The sequence below is a fragment of the Pleurodeles waltl genome, chromosome 4_1, assembly GCF_031143425.1.
Source record: "Pleurodeles waltl isolate 20211129_DDA chromosome 4_1, aPleWal1.hap1.20221129, whole genome shotgun sequence".
Taxonomy (NCBI): domain Eukaryota; kingdom Metazoa; phylum Chordata; class Amphibia; order Caudata; family Salamandridae; genus Pleurodeles; species Pleurodeles waltl.
In genome coordinates this window covers 521,785,722-521,800,788 of record NC_090442.1, presented here as the reverse complement: position 1 = coordinate 521,800,788, position 15,067 = coordinate 521,785,722, and the positions used below count along the sequence as shown (strand labels likewise).

The 15,067-nt window shown below is 45.8% G+C and overlaps 2 protein-coding genes across 10 annotated transcripts in view; one reads left to right on the top strand and one right to left on the bottom strand.

The window, feature by feature from the left end:
* The window catches only part of ZCRB1 (zinc finger CCHC-type and RNA binding motif containing 1), a 115,251-nt gene extending 101,369 nt beyond the window's left edge, over nucleotides 1-13,882 (bottom strand). Inside the window, exon 1 of one of the 3 annotated variants that reach the window (XM_069228846.1) lies at nucleotides 13,732-13,882. The gene's annotated coding sequence lies outside the window, so the exon portion shown is untranslated. The remainder of the gene's footprint in view (nucleotides 1-13,731) is intronic. The other 2 variants (XM_069228847.1, XM_069228848.1) reach the window with 2 other exon arrangements.
* Nucleotides 13,883-14,133: 251 nt separating this feature from the next.
* PPHLN1 (periphilin 1) overlaps nucleotides 14,134-15,067 on the top strand; it is a 427,069-nt gene continuing 426,135 nt past the window's right edge. For 4 of the 7 annotated variants that reach the window (XM_069228844.1, XM_069228840.1, XM_069228838.1 and 1 more), the window contains exon 1: nucleotides 14,134-14,264. The gene's annotated coding sequence lies outside the window, so the exon portion shown is untranslated. The remainder of the gene's footprint in view (nucleotides 14,265-15,067) is intronic. The other 3 variants (XM_069228841.1, XM_069228843.1, XM_069228839.1) reach the window with 1 other exon arrangement.

Sequence of the window (15,067 nt, the reverse complement as noted above, 5' to 3'; positions counted from 1 at the left end):
CCAATATGTGGATGGAATAGAATACTGCTTTTCCAGTTCATTCTAACCTATGTGTTGTTTGGTTCACTTAGAACCTATGAGGAAAATTACAAAGGCGACAGGATCTGGGTCAAAAGACCAGTTGTTAATTTTGATTAGGAAGCTCTCTGCCCAGGTATTCTTCCACTTTGACCAGATGGAGAAGTTTGGTTAGGGCTTCAAGGGGGTTTGGATATCTTTAATTCTGGAGCCTACTCAGCCCATGCTTCCAAGGTCTATTTGCTGGGGTCCAGACTGGAAGATAATTTTGTGCAGCTAACAGATCGGTACACTCAACATTTATAAGCTTCTATTTTCCTTCTCAACCCAGAATTTGGGATGTTATATGATTAAGGAGAAACACAAAGTTTCAAAGCTGATGAGTAGGTATGTTTTGGGTTGAGATGAAGGAGATGAAAAAAGGCTGAAGCTTGAGATCTGCAGTTGGGAGAGTTTGCATTTCAGTCTGGTCAAAGAGAAAAGAATGGGGCGCATTTGCTCTTGTGTAGTTTCCTAAACTGAATACATGGGCAACATTGGTTGTTTCTTGTCATGTGTTATGTAGTGTCTTTCCCTGGGTTTCTGGATAAGGCAGCTAAACGTTCTCTTTTGATGCTATCAAGAACAAAAGGCAAGAGCATAATTTTTTACTTGGTATTGATAAAAGAATCTGAAATTTCCTTAAAGAAAGCTAACAAAACTCAGAAGCATTGGGCTATTGGTAACCTTTCATTTACTGTTCCTGGTCCATGTACTTCAATTACATTACAATCCATGTAAGTAATTGTAGTCAGAAGGGCACTTAAGTACATAGAGCACAAACTCATAAATAGAATTAGTAACTGGGATTTTGTCTCCTTATGCTGGTGTAGTACTTCTCTTTTTTTAACACAATTCAGGTTTTTACACTTTAGCTATGGAAAGACCTCATTTTTAGATTCTTTATCATATGCATATCTTTCATGCAGAGAATTTAACATGCATTTGAAATAAATTATTTAATAGTTTGCCTGTACTTATAAGCCACCAAGGAAAGTTCATTCAACTGTTTTTCAATTCAGGGTCATGATTTAGAATTCCTATCATTTTAGAATAATGCTATTTACTTTATTACTGTATGTTGAGCACCGAAAAACAAATACATCTGATCACACATACAAAACTGAGATTTCAGGTAAAGCAATCCTGAGGTGAAGCAGATTTCATGGCACAAAGATTTTTCACTGCAAATTGCAAATAAAGTCCTGTAGAGCATGTGTAACTTAACAAAAGCAGAATTACCATTTTCTTTACTACTGCTGCCAATCAGCATTGCAGGTACTGGCTTGTGTGGATTTTTCCAGCCAGGTCCTTCGGAATGGGCTCCATGGCAAGTACAGCAGATGTATTTGCTTGATGTTGGAGAACCTTGGCAACCATCCATAATTGGTGGAGTTGAAGTGATTTCAAGGACGGCAAGGTATGCCATAACACAGAAGAAAGAGATAGGGAGAAACTCCTTATAAAGGGAGTAGGGCCAGAAACTCTTCTGCCCCTGTTTCTTCCAATCAGAGAAAAGCTCCCATTCTGAGAGGTTTGGCACATTTCCAGTATGTCAATCAAGGTATGACTTCCCTAAGGGCAGGTAGGGCTCCTCTCCGTTTCCTGTATATAAGGCAGGTGAAAAGGGGAGAACAGAGAGGTAGGCATGACCCTAAGGCAATCTGCTGATGGTACACAGGATTATTGTGCTACACAGTACAAAAGGTATGGTCAAATACGACCCAGACGGAGTTCCTGATGAGGATGCCTTTTCTTTCTATACGAATCCAGGACTGCTGCAGACAATAAATTCCCTGCTCTTTCAAAGATAACTCTAAAGGACAACTTCTTCAACATTATTGGGAAAGCAAATAAACAACTTTATTCGGATCAAGCAAAATATGTATTGAGGCATAGAACGGATGACTCAAAAGAGACTTCTTTATGTTTCATGATCAACATATATACACCATTGGATCATCTACTAATAGTGTCTGAGTTTTTAGCTTTTATGTGACACTGTATATGAAATAAACACTAAAATATGCAAACAAACATCATGTTGCTTTCAGAGCATTTCACATCCACCATAACTTCGACAAAACTATTGTTATGTCCATGTTGTTAGAATCCAATTTTTAAGCATGTCATCTCACATTTGCATTAAGTTATAGTTTAGGATTCTTTTTACCCTTAAAAATTGTTTAAGGGAATACTCTTATCTGTAGCTTAAAACGGTGAAAAAGCACAAATAAAAACAAAGTGTTGGATTCATAGAAATTTATTGTATTACCAACTGGGTTGCTTAATAGTGCTTATGCAGCAAAAAACAGATTTCATAGATCCTTTGAACTGCATAATTACAGAACTTCAAGTAAGTTCAAAGCTTCCTCTGATCTGCAAATTTCTTCATGTGGTTTATTGCTAACTTCTAGTAAAGTACCTCCTTCGGAATGGTGTGTTCGTTTTTCTTGGACCCCAGAAGAGGGAACTACCTTCCGAAAGTTGCAAAAGGGTTTCACCTGAGCAACTGCTGTCAGACACCCCAACTCTGCAATAGCATATGTGGTGGAAGCTGAGCCTTCTCAATTTGAGATTAGTAGAGTTTAATCCTAATGACACCCAAGGCTGGAAAACTTCATCCTGTGGAGTTTTCCTCCAAAAAGTTGCTCCCCACCGAAGAGAAATTTACCTTCATGGCAAAGGAACTATTAGCTATTAAGACCGCTCTGCAAAAATGGAAGCATTATGTCTCAGGAGCCCGCCATACACTGACCTATAGGACCACAAAAACCTGAAAGTTCTATGCTCAGTAGGAGCACTGTGTTCCAGACAATTGCCCTATGTGTTGTCTTTCAATGAGTTTGACTAAGTCATAACATGTTGACCAGGAACAAAAAAAAAAAAAGAAGAGGAGGCTTCTTTATCAAATCAAGGCTTGGGGCTCAGGTGAATTGCAGAGCAGCTCTCCCTTGGCCGTCCTCCAGGAAGGGTCCTTGATAGGTGCATCAGCCTTTGACAAACTTCTTGATGAGGATTGCTCTACTTCTATTCATATAGATCCCATTGAGTGATGTCTGGATTTTAAAAAGGGGCCTTGTATCCACTTACCCCAGACTTGTACCAACGGACACTTTATTGGTGTCATTCCAAGCCCATGGCAGAACATCCAGGAGAGAGTAAAACTCTTTTATTCAGTCAACGTTGGCTTTAATGGGAAAACCAGATTAAGAATGGACATTTGTCCAGAACTGCACGATCTGTGCTCATAATGAAGGTATGCATTCTTGTCCCACTGGACTACTACAGCCTTTACCAGTACAGCCTTCTCCTTGGCATAATATCAGCATGGACTTTCTAACTAATTTGCCTCCGGTTCCTGGCCAGACCACAATCCTGGTCATAGTGGTTCTATTGACCAAAATTGCACATTGTTTTCCCCTTTGTATGATGCACAGTGCCAAGGAACAAGCAGATATTTTAATTTAACACACTGCATGGCTACAAAGGATTCCTGCTGCTATTATTGCTGATTAAGGGCCTCCGTTTGTAGCAAAGTTTTGATGCGCCATATGTGCATCTTTAGCTACTGATGCCTGTTTTTCGTCAGCGTAGTAGACTTGATCCACCTCTTCCCCCAGCACACTTGGTCATGTGGAATATAAGGTGAAAGTAATTTTGGATTGCTGGAGTATCAGAGGACGATTGTTTTACTTAGTAGATTGGAAAGGGTAAAACCACAAGTATACGTCATGGGATTTCACTGGCCAGTGCTCCATTTTTGGTTTACAGGTCAACTCTTGTCATAGAGGCAAACCTCGGACCGACTGGCAGCATTTTTTGGGAGGGTGGAGGCTGTACTGTCATGGCTTGCCAAAGGGGTTGTCTTCATTCCTATCCACTTCTGGACCTGAGCATTAAAAGGCAAACTTTCCAATCCTTGCAGGCCTTGAAAAATCATAAAACTTTTACCAAACCTGCAGGTCTAGTGACATGAATAATCTACTCAACAGAACTGTAAAGCTCTTTATCCATAAACTGGTCTCAAACAATGTGATGCTACGCAAATATTTTATTTCAGTGAGTCGCCTTTTTCTTCACTGTTACATAGGAGAGCACCTTCAAATATATAAGTCCAGCCTGTCTGCTGTATAAAAAAAAAAAAACATTTGATTTAATAGGCATAGTTTTTGCTCCATTTATGATAAGACTCTACCCCACATACAGGGTAGACATGACCCCTTACTTGCCTTTTAGTGCAATAATAGCATTGTCAATAGGACTGGAGGCAGGAATGTCTTTCAGTTAACGTTTAAAAACTCTCAATTTTAATAAATATATCACTAAAGCATGATGTGACCGTGCACTGCAATTTACAGTCAGCATGTGTTCCATGGATATGGCCACAAATGATCCCAGTAACATGCAGTTTTATTGATAAAACTATATAGCACACGGACATTAATGTGTAAATACTTATCATTTGCACGTCAATAAGTAAAGTGTTCTGATTTGTTTTGATACTATTAAAATGGTTGTTTCCATCACTTTAGAATTACAAAAAATATGCTTTCTTAAGTATTGATGTAGTCTGAAATATTTGTATTGCTCATTCATAATCTATTTAAAATGCTGTATGCTAGAAAAAAGCTGACATCCTACAGCATTTCTTTCTACACTCACTGTACCCTAGCATGATTGTCAGATAGTTAAGCTTACAAAATACTAATTTTGCAGTCAGAGAAAAAAAATTAAAAAGCAATCTCCAGGGTAAAATGACCAGTTATTTTTAAAAGACATAAGTTGACTTTTGACTGCTGCCTTTCATCGCACAGCAAACATAAGAAGAAAAATACAAGATTTAAAGGAGGGTTTATTGCTCATTCAATTTCTGAAAGCACATTATACCTGTTCTTCGCCAGCTCAGGTTCTATCGCCAGAACAGGCCAGTAAGGACCTAAAATTGATCACGCTGAAAAAATTTGGCTCGACTAAGAAAGTGGGTGAGTAGATGTTTCTAGGCCTGCCTTGCTCAGGGCATTTCAACTCAGGATGTTGTCCGCACTTTGTGACAGGAGTCATGTCACCAGAATTGTTGCTGCCACATGTGTACTGCCCAGCTATAACCCTTCAGCAGCATAGCCTATCTAGTTCACATGTATAAATAAAGGGCAGAGTGGCCATTTGGGGCCACTCCACGGATAGCATCACAGTTACTGGTTGTCTGCATCACTTTATTGTCCTGTTGCTGCGGCCCATACAGGAGTCTGCACGTTGCAGACTCCACAATGGCGACAAGGACATTGATGGCCTGTGCGTGTCACTATCGCTGCCCAATGCACACGTCGCATGGAAATGTGGGCAGCACGAATCTTGAGGGACAGCAATCGTCTGCCTCACTCTCAGCTTGGCTGGCCATTTCATGTGCTGAAGTGAGATTGTGTGCCGTCTCTCCCCAAACATGCACGCCTGCGCCTCCACCTGGGAGGCTGATCCACATCGCCAGGGTGAAGATAGCCCCTCCCTCTGCCTGAAGGAGAAGAACCACAGAGGCCGCTCCCTGGAGGTGCGCGTGGCCCATGTGTGAAGGGCCCAGCGCTGTGCTAGTGAGCGGTGCCACCTGCTGGAAGACCAGTGCACCGCACCCTGTCTGCAGTGGGTCCGGCAATAGCCTTGATGAAGGTGCAAGGAGATTGATGAGGAGACTTGTGGGCAAATGGACAGTGGGCAGTTGCTGGTGAGTCGTGGAAAGAAACATAATTATCCACAAAGTCTTAATTAAGGGAATCTGTATGACTGAGGTACATAGAAAAGGTGAGAGGGCAGAAGGCATCATAGTGGAGTCCTTTATAAACGATAAGTACCAGGATCAAGTGTGTTTAATCTGTCAACCAAACAGGGGACCACGCAGATACTTAGTGGCTGCACCCTACATACCCCCAGATGGAAGCTACAGTTGATTGCCCCACACAAACTGAGGGCAACTTAGAAGGGGCGCCTACCTTTCGCACAAAGATCTGTCTCCCTATGCTGATCCAGACATGCTGTGAGGGGAGTGACTTGCAGTTCAGGAAACACACTCCATGTCTGAACAGCAGTGAACCCCTGCCCAGATGGCTTCTGAGCACTACGTGCACTCCTCACATTTGGTGATGCTGCATTCAGCCAGCTGGTGGACCCACGTGGGTCAGGTACCTGCACAATACTTTTGCGCCACCTGCAAAACAGATGGAGCAGTAACAAGATCACCATTTGCTTCACTTCGGGGGTGCCAAGCTGTAAAGCCTGTTTAAGCATCTTCCCAAAATGTGAGGGGGGAATGCTGATTTTGATGCCGCAGTGAAAGCCCTGAACCATTACTTCGACACCCAGCAGACCTCACCAGACCTGTCAAGCTGATGATGAGTTTATGAATGTCTCCTATGCGTGGCTTAGGAAGCTGGTGAGCATTTGTACGGGTATCAACCAGCCCGATGAGATCAGAGTCCAGCTGATTCAGAGCCGCAGATCAGCCGGGCTAAGGAACCTCAAACCGCACCAGCAACAGTTAAAATATTGGTCCTGGCATAGTCGCATGAGCTGGCAGACAGTCGAGTGGTCATAGAGGTGGTTGGCGAGAGGGGCAGCCCTGGCTGGGCTGGATGCATGGTAAAGGTGAAAGGTGAGCAGAGTAGATGCCATCCAGAGGCAGCCTGCTCAGCCCCGTGCCTCCAATGTGCCTGAGCTGCCTAAAGGTGGATGCTGCAACTGCGGCCTGACACACTGCACATCAAACGTCTGCCCAGCTCAAGGAAAAGTGTGTTCAGAGTATGGGCACATTTAATAATTTTAACAAAGTGTGTTGGAGCAGTGGGCAAAGCTCAAGTGTGGGACGGAAAGGAGAGAGCGACCCTGCAACAGCGGTCACTTGAGGAAGAAGATGCAGGGAGGTCATCGATAAAGGCCGATCCAAGAGCACACCCCGATGATGATGACAACGATGAAGTGTTCACCATCTCCTTCGCTGGCAGGGAGGGCAACCGTAAGCGACTACCGCCGATGTGCACCGTAGACACTGGGGAAACCACTGTGAGGGCACTAATTGACAAAGGTGCCTCCATCAAGGTCATGGACTCCACCCAGTTCAGCAAGATCACGCTATGCCACAAACTTGCTCCAATAAAGGCAAAAATATATACCTATGGTGGCACCGAACCATTGCCGTTGAGAGGGGTTGTGGACGTTGTGGTGGTGAGTGAAGGTAAATTGACAAGGGTCCGGCTCCACATAACAAACGGTGACACCAGCGCTTTCCTAGGGTGCCACATCGTTTTCTTTGAAAGAAATCCCATGCAGTGATCAACATACAGGAGTTTCTCCAGCTGCTGCACATCAGTGAGATAGTGAGGCCCACGCCACTTCAACACCAAATGGTCCCGTTCCACCTGCGGCCACTAGTGGAAAAGAACTGTAGAACCTGGCACTGCAGGGAGTAATTGAGAAGGTCCTGGGGCCCATTCACTAGGGTTCCCCTCTTGTGATAGCCCCTAAGCCCAAGCGGCTACATGAGCCATCAGAGTGTGCAGAGATATGTGCCCCCAAACAATGCCATCCAAAGGAAGAGGCATATTAGCCCAGTTGATAACATCATGGCAGACCTCAACTATGCTCAGTGGTTTTCAAATTGGACCTCAATGCTGGATATCACCTACTGGAGCTTGATCCCATCCATCTGCTACATAACTACTTTTTTGACCCACACAGGACTCAGAAGGTACAAGAGACTGAACTGTGGAATATCATCAGCAGAGGAGGTGTTTCATAACACTATATATAAGACCGTCTCTGGGCAGGTGGGATACTAAACATTAGTGACACCATCATATTCTTCTCTCACAATCTTCAAGAGCACAATGTGCGGCTCAGAGCAACCCTAAAACAGTTAGCAGACTGTAGGCTTACCCTCCACAAGGAGAATCGCTCCTTCTACGAAAATTCATAGTTTTTCTGATATATTTTTTCCAGGAAAGGTCTGCAGGTAGACCCAAATAAGGTGGAAGCTATAAGTAATTGTAATTGTAATCGTATTTATATAGCGCTTACTACCGCTGACGAGGCGTCGAAGCGCTTTTCGATGAGTAGCACGCTACTCCGGTACCCAACAAGAATTAGTGATGGATTAGTATAATTTAATAAGGAGTACAGTTTTAGTATTATTATGAGTTAATTTGAGTTGCGGATATGAGAGTTTGTTAGTTAGATTGACTGGAGTAATGGAGGGGTGGAGGAGGAAAGAAATCCAGAAGTGTTAATTGGGAGTTTATCCTTCATTTACTCAATCCAAAGGCTTGAGTTGAATAAAAGGGGAGCGGAGGGGAAAGAGGATGTGGAAGTGTTAGGGGGAGCATAGTAGCAGGGTGAGATGAATGCAGGAAAATTTAGTAGGGTTGTGTGGGAGGTCACAGAGGTAGAGTGAGGTTTGGTGAGTTAGATGTGGAGGTGGAGGGAAGAGCTTAGGCAGAGATATTTAGGAGATGAAAGTGGTCGAAGGGATTTGGGATGAGTCCGAGTGAGAATGGAGGATAGTTTGATAGAGACATGACATAAGAGTGATGAGTAGATAAGTGTGATAAAAAGAGAGCAGAAATTCATAGATATCTAGTATAACAACCCAAAAAAAAAAAAAAAAATGATGAAATATTATTTTAAACATGAACATTAGATGTTGTGCTTTTAATTTGCTGTAATAAAGACACGTAGTTGGGGACAGACATGGATGTTTGGAGGTCTCTCGCTTGCCCTCTGCCGCCCTGTAACATATGGCAGAGGCCTTTAAATGCAGCCCTTCCAGAACAATGGGCTCTCCCGGTGCCAGGGTCTCCCACGAGCACAAAGAACTGAGGCTATCGCTCCCAGGGCAGGGCTCCGAGCTAATGAAGGCAGCCGAGGCAGTTCACTGGAAGCAAAGTGCGCAGCTCCTGTCCTGCAGCGACAGACTGACCCCGTGACCTCGAAAGGGATCCGAACCTGATCTCCATAAGGGCAGCCGAAGGGCATACGGCAGGAACCCTTCAGGAGCAGTCTATGTACCGACAACTGGGGGGTTGTGTCTCGTGACTGTGTGCACAAGTCAAGGACACTGAATTTGGGAAACAACCTTTGTGTGCTTCGACTTCCCAAGCAATGACAGTGCGTCTGCACGGAATCCATAGGCCTCAGCTAGATGTACAAAGACCCAGAGACTTGTGCTACAACTTAAAAAAAAGAAACCTCCTAGGGTTCACTCAGCACACAGGCCCCACCATTCCATGCATCGCCCAAGTCTCACGGTAGCCACACTCCACGTACTACAGCTACACGGTCCTTCCAGTAGGAGTTCACTGCACGGAGACAAGCTAAGACCACATGTCTTAAGAAGGCAACCCTTTTATCCGGTAGACGCATGACAGTACCCCCTTTTCCAGTGCATGTGTGAGTACCCCTTTTCCAGCGCAAGTATGAGTGTCAACCTTTGTCGAGTACATGCAAGAGTGCGCCCCCTTTTGAAGCGCATACATGAGAATACCACGGTTCTCAGTGCATGCAGTACAGTGTGTCTATACTAGAAGGAAAATGTCATTCTTGCAAGTATGAGTAACCCCTTTCCCACACTTTTCCAGGGCACACATAGGAGGGGCACCCCAATGCCAGTGTTCATAGAGGATTGCGCACATCTTTGCCAGAGCGCACAGAAGAGGGTATCGTTTTCCCTGTGCAAGCATGAGTGCCCAGGGCATGCATAGGAGATTGCCCATTTTCCAGTTCAACTAAGTGACCCCCTTTAACTGTGCACTGAAAACGTGGCTAAGGTCTGTAGCTAATCCATAGTTTACAATAACTGACACTGCATCTAGGGAATGGCATTTATGTGGTGGGTGGGACACGTGCTCTGACCACGTCTTTTGCATAAAGTGCCTCGACACAACCCAATTATAATGTGACAGACAGAGCCCACTACTCACAAGAGCACTAGTTCCAAACAACTATTTACAAGCTATCTTAAGTAGATGATCCTGTGTAAGGTGCAAGACACTTACTTGTGAGGAGCAAGCAGGAGAGCGCAATGACGTACAGCTGTTTGATTGCCACATCATAGTGATCCATGAAAAGGTCCAGCAAGTAGACGGCGAGGTGCCGGGCCGTGGGGCACAGCTGGTAGCGGTTGCAGAGAATAGCCAAGAGGTCGTAGTCAACCCAGGAAGCCCCTCGAAGGTAAGGCGAGTTTACTCGGAATGGTCACGTACTGTGGCTGGTTCATCCTGAAGTTGGCCACCCTGTCGGAACCACTGAGGGCGTTAAAAGAAGAATGACATTCCATGGTGTGGGATCCCCGCACCGACATGGCATCCCAACAGGTGAAAGAGGTGCTACAGTTGGATACCACCATGGCATACTTATCCACGACCCCAGACAAAGCTGGTGTTGGAAGTGAGCCTCGTACAGCTGGAAGCCATCCCCATGCAGGAGAAGAACAAGGAGTTGTGAGCCCCAATCATGTGTGTGATTAGAGCACATACTGAGGTATGCACAAATTGAGTGCGAAGCGCTGGCAATCAGGTCGGCCTGCTGCCATTTTCACCTGTACCTCTGTGGACAGCGGTTACGAGTCATAAGAGACCACAAGCCTTTGGTCCCACAGTTTTCTGGAACATCCTAGCATGCTTCTCCCCACATCAAAAGGTGGGCTGTGCAAAAGACACCATTCAGCGTAGTATATCGTCCCGGAGTGAACAACCTGGCTGACTACCTGGTGCAACATCCACAGGTATGCCATATTCTTTGTCCCTGGTGAAGGCAAAGAGGACGAAGGAGTTGAGGAATGTGTAAAGATGGTAGTACATGGCGCATGCCCCCGGGCACTGTGCATAGCGGAGATAAAGGAAGCGAGAAAGTCTGATACAAGCCTGTCAAAAGCTAAAGGGGCGCTTCTCAAGAAACAGTGGTGCAATTTCCTGGATGGTGCGAAGTCGTTAACAGCCTCTGAATAGACGACAATGGGCCAACTCAGGAGGGTCAGAAGTGCCAGCCATGAAGGCCTTCTTCTCTGGGAGGGTAAATCATAATACCCCTTAGTCTATGGGCCCATATTGTTGATCTGGCCCACCAGGACCTCCAAGGTCCACACCATGGTGAGGCTGAGGGACAAAGTAGGGTTCTCCAGCTTGGATATGTAGGTGGATGACAAAGTTTGAGGCTGCCATCCCTGCGTGATAACCAGTGGAGGACTACCGTCCAAATCCGATAATCACAGAAGAGCAGTGTTTAACACTATGGTCCTGCATCAGCATGGATTTTGGAACTTTCCCAGATGGGCGACTCATGGCTGTGATCACTGACAGCCTCACCAAGTATCCCATAGAGGAGCTAGCATTATATACAGCGTTCTCCAAAGTGAAACCTGCCATGGAAAAGGTGCTTGCATTGCCAGGACTCGTGGAGGAGATCCACACTGATAATGGGTCTCCGTTGTAAGGGCAGGCCTTTCAAACGTACTTAAAGTCTGTCAACATCAGACATTGCAAAGTGACTCCGCAATGGCCACAAGCCAACAAGGAAATGAAGCACTTTATGCATGCCCAAAGGCAACAAAGATTCCTGAGAGTGTACTGGCAAACACTGCATAGCACCACAAACACTGTCCCGATGAATCTACTGCTGCGAAGGCCCACCAGAGATGTCATCCCTGCCAAACCCAACAAGAGCCTAGTCACCCTAGACATGAAAGCAGCACAGGAGAAGCAGAAATCCATGAATGACTGGGCGAGTCAAGCCCAAGTTAACCCCGAAGAGCAGTGATCCCTTATCAGGTGGTAGGAGATAAAGTGATTTCGCACTCCGTTCCAGAAGGAATTGTGGAAGGTGGTAAATATTACAGAAATAATGGTCCAGCGAGGGCATTCCACAGAAACCTGAAATGTCTCCTGCTTCAAGTGAGTTGTTTCTCTGCTGGGGAACAAAGTGACAACAATGAAGCGGTGGGCGAGATGACATGGGGAGAGGCGGTGACATCCAGTCTCAAACAGGACACTGGGGTAAAGAGAATGTTGGGACAACTTCAAAGGCAGAAGAACCCCTGAGTGCAATAGCTCCCCCGTGCATAGACACCGGCGCCTGAACAGCAGACACGGCCGCCTCAACAACTGGTGAATGAGATGCTAGCAGCCGACAGGACTTCGGCCCAATCCGGCGCCACGTCACAGACTGACAGACTATGTATGCTGTTTACCAATAAAAGCTTTTGAATCTTTTTGTTGTAATAAAAGTTGGAAGGGATGCAGAGTGCCAACCAGCCTCTAAAATACAAAGGTTGGGTGAATGGTCGCTCGGGGCCACTCCGCGGATAGCATCACAGTACTTGGTTGTCTGCTTCACACTATGGTCCTCCTGTGGCTCAATCAATCAAATAAATTTCTTAAGCGCACTACTCACCCGGTAGGGTCTCAAGGCGCTGGGGGTGGCCGGTTACTGCTCGAAAAAGCCATGTTTTAGGTGCTTTCTGAAGGTTAGGAGGTCCTGGGTCTGGCTTAGGGTGGTGGGGAGGGAGTTCCAGGTCTTGGCGGCGAGGTGGGAGAAGGATCTGCCACCTGAGGTGGTGCGTTGGATGTGGGGGACTGTAGCGAGGGCGAGGTCGGCGGAGCTGTAGAGTTGGTATGTGGAAGTTGACTCGTTCATTGCGGTAGGCCGGTCCAGTGTCGTGGAGGGATTTGTAAGCGTGGACAAGGATTTTGAAAATGAACCTTTTGTTGATGGGCAGCCAGTGTAGGGATCTGAGGTGGGTGGATATGTGTTCATGGCGGGGGAGGCTGAGGATGAGAAGTGCGGCTGCATTCTGATTTCGCTGGAGTTTTCTTTGAAGCTTGGCTGTGGTCCCTGCGTAAAGGGCGTTGCCGTAGTGCAGTCTGCTGCTTATGAGTGCGAGGGTGACTGTTCTTCTTGTTTCTAAAGGAATCCATTTGAAAGTTTTGTGTAGCATGCAAAGGGTGTTGTAGCAGGAGGATGATATGGCGTTGATTTGCTGGGTCATGGAGAGAGACAAGTCCAGTATGATGCCAACGTTGTGTGCGTCGGGGGTGGGTGTTGGGGGTAGTCCAAGGGTGGTGGGCCACCAAGAGTTGTTCCATGCTGCCTTGTTGGGGCCGAAGATGATGATCTCTGTTTTGTCTGAGTTCAATTCGAGGTGATCCATTTGATGATGTCGAGGAGTCCGGCTCATGCACGTCACAGACTCCACACCGGTCAAGTTCAATGATAACTTATTGTATTGAGTTTTGCTTTCCTTTCTGTTTTTGTGGGAAGATGGATGTTGTACTGAGAGGTTAGGTTTCTTTAAATAGTTAGTAGTAATATGCATTGCACTCTTCTTTCCCAAGGATTCTTACTGTTGTCCAGGGAGTCACTCTCGCTTGGAGTTCCTCGCTGCACAACAATTGATCTTCAGCCCTTTGTTATTTCTCGTGCATATCCTTTGTGTATATCCTCTAAAGTGAAATAAAGCCTTTTATCAACTACACCCCCACGTTTCTTCCTTCACTGAATGCGACGGGCAGACCTTTGGATTAGGACACACTAAAAGCAGATGACGAGAACAAAAGAAAACATGACCTACAATACTTATCTTTTCCTGTCTATGACTGTTAAGCTCGCACAACTTTCGTTTGTCACGGGTCGCTTTACCTGTTTTCCGGCTCCTGGACGTGCACGTTTCCCTCCGAGTAGTGTACGACGTTTGCAGTTTCTTGTTATCTCACAAATGTTTATCTTGATCCCTGAAAACCACTACAGTGTTTCCTACTACAACCAACCGAAAAGGGACAGGCAAAACACCCACTTAATGTGACCCGGAAACCTTCCAGAAAAAAACGGTGTGTGCACGACTAATAATACATTGCCTGACCACGTGATGTAATTCGTACGTCTGCGCATGCTCGTTCTTTCCTTTTCCATGCATATAATTGTAGCACGTTGCCCCAGTGTTCCAGGATAACAAACAATGTGACATAGCGTGTCTTCTGTACTACGCATGTGTAGGAAAGGGATACTAGTCGCCATAGGAACTATTTTGTGTTGAAGTCATAATAACGCGCTGGTCCTGTCATAATAAGGCGGAGTCATAAAAACACTTCCGGATCAGAACCTGTAAGTGGTTTCCACAGTGTTAGCTGGAGCTGTAGAACCCCCAGCTGCCTTAGTTTGGCCTCGAAGACCAGGTAAGGTTCTATTTTATAAGATGGCTCCTCGGTCTCGCGTCGGTAGAGAAAACCGACAGCAGCGTATTCAGATCTACTGCCCTTTCCCCTGTGAAGGCTTCAGGAATTCTCTCCAAAGTCCTTAGCTGTACACTGCTACTCCCAACTTAGTTTCCACATTTCTCGCAGGCCTATGTGCTGCTGCACACCCCAAATTAAATACAAACGTAACTACGTATTTCTACCACATTCTAGCTCTAAAATCTATTTACCTGAGCGCATCGACATAGCGTCTCTTTGGAAAAAAAATGACCAAAATGGGTGACAACTCCTCTGAAAACTATTAATTAGAATACAAGGCACAGTCCTCAACAGATTATTTATTTTGATTGTATCTAGACCACCCCGCCATGCTAATTAAGAGGATTCCATTGCTCCAGAGCTGCTGCTGTTATTTTTTGCTAGATTAATCAATCAATCCATCAATCAATCACTTGTTAAGCGCGCTACTCACTCGTTAGAGTATCAAGGCGCTGGGGGGGGGGGGGGGCGAGGGGGGGCGTTGCTACTGCTCAAATAGCCAGGTCTTGTGTCGTTCCTGAAGGTCAGGAGGTCCTGGGTCAGACGTAGGTTGATGGGGAGGGAGTTCCAGGTTTTGGTGGCGAGGTGGGAGAAGGATCTGCCGCCATTTGTGGTACCATGGATGGGGGGGGGGTGTCGAGGTTGGCAGAGCGGAGCTGACGGGTTGGTGCGTGGAAGTTGAGACACTCGTTGAGGTAGGCAGGGCATGTGTCGTGGAGGGCCTTGTGAGCGTGGATGAGGAG